This window comes from Aricia agestis, chromosome 2, assembly GCF_905147365.1.
Source record: "Aricia agestis chromosome 2, ilAriAges1.1, whole genome shotgun sequence".
Classification (NCBI taxonomy): Eukaryota; Metazoa; Arthropoda; class Insecta; order Lepidoptera; family Lycaenidae; genus Aricia; species Aricia agestis.
The window spans coordinates 15,157,501-15,162,500 of record NC_056407.1 but is presented as its reverse complement, the minus strand read 5'-3'; the positions used below and the strand labels follow the sequence as shown (position 1 = coordinate 15,162,500).

At 44.0% G+C, this 5,000-nt stretch overlaps 2 non-coding genes across 2 annotated transcripts; both read left to right on the top strand.

The window, feature by feature from the left end:
- Nucleotides 1-2,417: 2,417 nt before the first annotated feature.
- Nucleotides 2,418-4,320, top strand: LOC121740080. Its single transcript, XR_006037531.1, has one exon. It is a non-coding gene; the product is annotated as a small subunit ribosomal RNA (ribosomal RNA).
- Nucleotides 4,321-4,745: 425 nt separating this feature from the next.
- On the top strand, nucleotides 4,746-4,902 carry LOC121740142. Its single transcript, XR_006037575.1, has one exon. It is a non-coding gene; the product is annotated as a 5.8S ribosomal RNA (ribosomal RNA).
- The last annotated feature ends 98 nt before the right edge of the window (nucleotides 4,903-5,000 follow it).

Sequence of the window (5,000 nt, the reverse complement as noted above, 5' to 3'; positions counted from 1 at the left end):
CGCGAACTGAACAAAGAAACTTACGCTTGCGACGATCGACGACGCGGCCCGGGCGGCGCGACTCGACCAGAGGTGAATTCAATGCGTGTACAGTAAACAGAATTACTCGTCTCAATTAATCTAGGCGTTCAGTTTAACGTACACCATTATTTTACTGGCTGTCCCTAACTAAGTATGGCACCACGGCAACGTCCATCGCTATCCCGTAGCACAAACAATAGTCCCCGTCAGTCTCCAGTTTACTATTATTTTTTTATTCAACAAATGCACTTACTTATCAACTTTGTTTATCTCACTTCAATAATATATAATAATATTATTATCATTACGAATGAATATACGTATATATAAATCATTTAAAACTATTGTACTTTACTTTGTAAAATAGATAGATATATTATTATAGTGTTGTAATATAAGATTTTAATGCGCGAACGAAACGAGAATTCAATGCGAGCACCGTACACGCCAAGTCCGTAGACAAAACAGAATAATAAATTGACACTATATCCAGTTATAGCTAATATTATAAATGCGAAAAATGTGCACCTGTGTGTCGGTCCGTCTGATTAATAATAAAAACGAAATGAAAGCGTAAAAGCGGCCAAGGACAATAATTCGACAATAAAGTATATTTCATACTTAGGAGTCCTACAATTACAGTGTTGAAATCATCTCATCGCCGAAATATACTTTAATAAATCTGATATGCATAATTTATTAAGTATCTTAGCTTATGTTTAAAGCAAAAGCGCGAAGGTAAGGTGAAAGGTTTTCATAAGAAGGACCAGTGTTTATTAGTACTTACTCGTGTGTGTTCAATAATGGCACTTAATTCCGCTGCTGGTAACCTAACCTAACCAAACCTAACCTAATGTTGTTTCTAAATATCATCAGTACTTTCATTTGACACTAATATTTGTTCATCATCGGTCGCGGTGGCCGCCGACAGCCCAAATGTGCCCATATACTCCTTTACTTGTTACATTTATTGTTATCCTAAAAAATATCACACCATATTACGTGTACCGGGTGAAACAGTGTGTGTATAGTATTATACAAAACGATTGCGGCGAATAGCTATCATATCTATATACATTGATAATAAGCGAGCGAAAAAGTTGCAAGTCTGTTGTCAAATTGAAAATATTATGTAGTTTCATTTTTAAAAATCCTATCCTAGTATATTACCTAGAATTTGATGCAAATTATAATGATAATAATATTATAAAAATAAATATAATAATAATAATAATAATAATAATAATAATTATGATTTATGTACAATACAATAATAATAAACATTGAACACGACCCGCCACCGTAGTTTTCTTTTTTAATTTTTTTTTTTATATTTTTTATTATTTTGTATATAACCACCGTCGACATTTGTTATTATCAGGTAGGTACTATTTATTCTAGTTTCACATGTACAATACAATAATAATAAACACTGAACACGTCCCGCCACTGTAATTCATAATTCAAATTGTATAATATCAAAGTGAGATGTTCAATGCGCGAACCGACCGATTGGTCTTGAGAGTGTTTTTGTTTTTCAAACTTTCCTTCCGGACGGGGGGGGGGGGGGAATGGTGGTGGTGGTGGTGGTGGTGGTGGTGGTACCAGGTTTAGGTTAATCGAAGTCTATACTACTCGATGTGACAACATATATTTTTAATCGCATAACACCAGCGCATTATCTGCACGGCGCATTCGCATATACATGTGGAGTGAGTGCGAGTGAGCAGTGATGGTGGTGTTGGTTATGCGATGTGTGAAAATACAAAAATTTGTGCCATATCCATTTGAGCTCATCATAATGATAATAAACAAACAATATACGACGTGTCGACCGACGGACCAGCGAAACGTGAGGTTCTCGCGATAATCATTAGTTTGATTTTGTGTCGAGCCGAACGGTAGCTGCAGTTCGTTAAAGTTACCACCGTAACAATCGCGGCGGGGCATTATGTACGAGCGCGGAGCACCTGTTTAGAGTGCGCCGTTGTCTGGTATTGTGCCCGTCGCGTCGAAGGTGGAACTGATAGCGGTCGCGAAGTTACAATATTTCTTCATATAGTATTACATCAACTTTGACGTAATGTATGTGGTCTGATCTCTCCAGCACCGGGCGACAATCTATATGGTTGACGAGTTCATGTTAAACTCTCTGTTACACTATCATAGATGATAGATCTCGTAATATGGAACGTTCGAATGTGCGGTAGCTTAGTTGCTCCGCGTTTTCTTTTTTTTGTGTTTGTCGCACAAAAGGGAAAATTCAAATAATGACTGGTCACCGCGCGTGCACGGTCCGCCGTGTGTGCGCGCGTGCACTGTTTGGCCGTCGACACGCGTGTCGACGGCGAGTACCTCGAGCGCTCGAAGAGATTCGTGCGGCTCTAGTGGTTAGCTCCCTGGTTGATCCTGCCAGTAGTTATATGCTTGTCTCAAAGATTAAGCCATGCATGTCTCAGTGCAAGCCGTATTAAGGCGATACCGCGAATGGCTCAATATATCAGTTTTGGTTCCTTAGATCTTACTCAGTTACTTGGATAACTGTGGTAATTCTAGAGCTAATACATGCAATCAGAACTCTGACCAGCAATGGGATGAGTGCTTTTATTAGATCAAAACCAATCGACGGAGGGCCTCGCGTCCTAAGTCGTTTATTTTGATGAATCTGGATAACTTTTGCCGATCGCATGGTCCAGTACCGGCGACGCATCTTTCAAATGTCTGCCTTATCAACTTTCGATGGTAGTTTCTGCGACTACCATGGTTGTCACGGGTAACGGGGAATCAGGGTTCGATTCCGGAGAGGGAGCCTGAGAAACGGCTACCACATCCAAGGAAGGCAGCAGGCGCGCAAATTACCCACTCCCGGCACGGGGAGGTAGTGACGAAAAATAACGATACGGGACTCTTACGAGGCCTCGTAATCGGAATGAGTACACTTTAAATATTTTAACGAGGAACAATTGGAGGGCAAGTCTGGTGCCAGCAGCCGCGGTAATTCCAGCTCCAATAGCGTATACTAAAATTGTTGCGGTTAAAAAGCTCGTAGTTGCATTTGTGCGCCGCGCTGTCGGTGCACCGCATCCGCGGTGATACTGACACGTTTGCGGAGCATATCGTCGGTGAGCCGACGGTAAAACGTCGGTTCAATATCAAAATCCTATCGCGGTGCTCTTCAGTGAGTGTCGAGGTGGGCCGACAATTTTACTTTGAACAAATTAGAGTGCTCAAAGCGGGCTCAAAATGCCGCTTGAATATTTCGTGCATGGAATAATAGAATATGATCTCGGTTCTATTTTGTTGGTTTTCAGAACTCCGAGGTAATGATTAATAGGGATAACTGGGGGCATTCGTATTGCGACGTTAGAGGTGAAATTCTTGGATCGTCGCAAGACGAACATCAGCGAAAGCATTTGCCAAAGGTGTTTTCATCAATCAAGAACGAAAGTTAGAGGTTCGAAGGCGATTAGATACCGCCCTAGTTCTAACCGTAAATATGTCATCTAGCGATCCGCCGACGTTAATACAATGGCTCGGCGGGCAGCTTCCGGGAAACCAAAGATTTTGGACTCCGGGGGGAGTATGGTTGCAAAGCTGAAACTTAAAGGAATTGACGGAAGGGCACCACCAGGAGTGGAGCCTGCGGCTTAATTTGACTCAACACGGGAAATCTCACCAGGCCCGGACACCGGAAGGATTGACAGATTAACAGCTCTTTCTTGATTCGGTGGGTGGTGGTGCATGGCCGTTCTTAGTTGGTGGAGCGATTTGTCTGGTTAATTCCGGTAACGAACGAGACTCTAGCCTGCTAAATAGGCGTCGCCATTTAGGTGTGCGCGACTTCGGTCGCGCAACTCACTGGCGACGTATTAAAATTCTTCTTAGAGGGACCGGCGGCTTCGAGCCGCACGAGATTGAGCAATAACAGGTCTGTGATGCCCTTAGATGTCCTGGGCCGCACGCGCGCTACACTGAAGGAATCAGCATGTTCTCCCTGGCCTAGAGGCCCGGGCAACCCGTTGAAACTCCTTCGTGCTGGGGATTGGGGTTTGCAATTATCCCCCATAAACGAGGAATTCCTAGTAAACGCGAGTCATAAGCTCGCATTGATTACGTCCCTGCCCTTTGTACACACCGCCCGTCGCTACTACCGATTGAATGATTTAGTGAGGTCTTCGGACCGACACGCGGTGGCTTCACGGCCGTCGGCGTTGCTGGGAAGTTGACCAAACTTGATCATTTAGAGGAAGTAAAAGTCGTAACAAGGTTTCCGTAGGGGAACCTGCGGAAGGATCATTATCGTATGATGTTGTTGTGTTATTCAATTAACGCGACGATAATATTATACCATAAACAATCGAATCGAACTGAACAACATTTTTTTCTCGCTACGACGGAGTCGAACTTGAACGCTCGAGTTGACCCCTACGCGCTAGTGCGCTAGTACCTGTACACACACTGTCACGTTCGCGTCACGTTGACTGGCAAGAATCCGCGCCACGAGTGTCCAATGAACAGACGGTGGATCGCGTGCAGCGAAAGTCAGTGTGCTAGTGCGGGGGGTGTAAGCTCGTCGCGCGTCCGTCGGTTGGCGTAAATACAACATTATAACAGAGAGCGGTAAACGAATGTCCACGTTTGACCTTAACACGTCCGTGGTCTGTTTGTTTCACATTCAATTTATTTTTCACACCCAGTGACATGTTTTTTATAATATAAACCATTACCCTGGACGGTGGATCACTTGGCTCGCGGGTCGATGAAGAACGCAGTTAACTGCGCGTCATAGTGTGAACTGCAGGACACATTTGAACATCGACATTTCGAACGCACATTGCGGTCCGTGGAGAAACATCCAGGACCACTCCTGTCTGAGGGCCGGCTGTATAAAATCATATGCCACACTGTTCGTCTCACGACGAACAATTGACGGTTCCGGGCGGCGTCGCGCGTGTGTGGGTTCGCCCATGCCGCGCCTC